Here is a 1,030-nt window from a genome sequence, read left to right as displayed (position 1 = left end):
GATCAAATTTATACGTCGTTGTAACAGAAACACAGAGGAAGACGCTAACAGAAGAATATGCCGAACATGGTAAGGCACGAGACTGGAAGTATTATAAGAGAAAATCCGCATTGGTGAGTCATCACTTAAGAGGTTATTGGGACAGTTGGCAAAAGGAGAAAATATATCAAAACCAAAAAAAGGAAGAAAGTTTAAATATAGTTCAGCACTTTTTTCTGTGGTCGCTGAAAGTGTCAATTGAAGGAAAACTCTCGGAGAAACCAATAAGACTCTTGTTGAAGAAGAAATGGGAAAACTGGAAAGGTGGAAGAACTTGATAATGAAGTTGTTAGTGTGTCAACGATGTGTCGTAATATCAAGAACAAAAATATGATGGAAGAAGCGAAGTAGTGACTCGTAAAGTGTTTTTACGTGAAGACTTATAATTACATTAAGTTTTTTATTTGGTTAAACAATTTTTATTCAATGATAACTGTAAAACTAATTATAATTAACATATTTTATTAAAAAGTGTAGTTTTTACAGTTTTATTTTTTTTGAATTTATTGTGGTTATTTTTGTTTTGAAACAATACAAAATATATACAAAAACAATTATACAATAATCCTATATTATTTTAAAACAAAATACAATAATTATGAAACAACTTTTTGTTTTGGAACAATAAATTATTGATTTGAGGATAAATAAATAGTTATGAAACACCCGATATTTATATGCAACAATAATGCCAATTATGCAACGATCACGCAAATTGTGCAACAAAAAATAATTATTTTGAAACAGGGCTGAACAAAGGTACAAATCTAATTGTTATGAAACAGAAATCTATTTGTTATGAAAAATAAGGAATTGTTGTGAAACTAACTGTATTAATTTATAATCTTATCTGAATCTGACGTAGTATTATGTATTGAATCATCCTTTGTTTTTTAACTATTTAAAATTTCATTTGTATGTCTTAATGATTTATATTCCTTTAGTTCTCCAAAACTAACATAATTAACAGATGGTTCATATATATGATTAT

Source organism: Entamoeba invadens (assembly GCF_000330505.1).
Source record: "Entamoeba invadens IP1 unplaced genomic scaffold scaff_1105074725685, whole genome shotgun sequence".
In the NCBI taxonomy this organism is placed as follows: Eukaryota; Evosea; order Mastigamoebida; family Endamoebidae; genus Entamoeba; species Entamoeba invadens.
The sequence above is the reverse complement of the archived record's forward strand: the minus strand, read 5'-3'. Positions refer to the sequence as shown.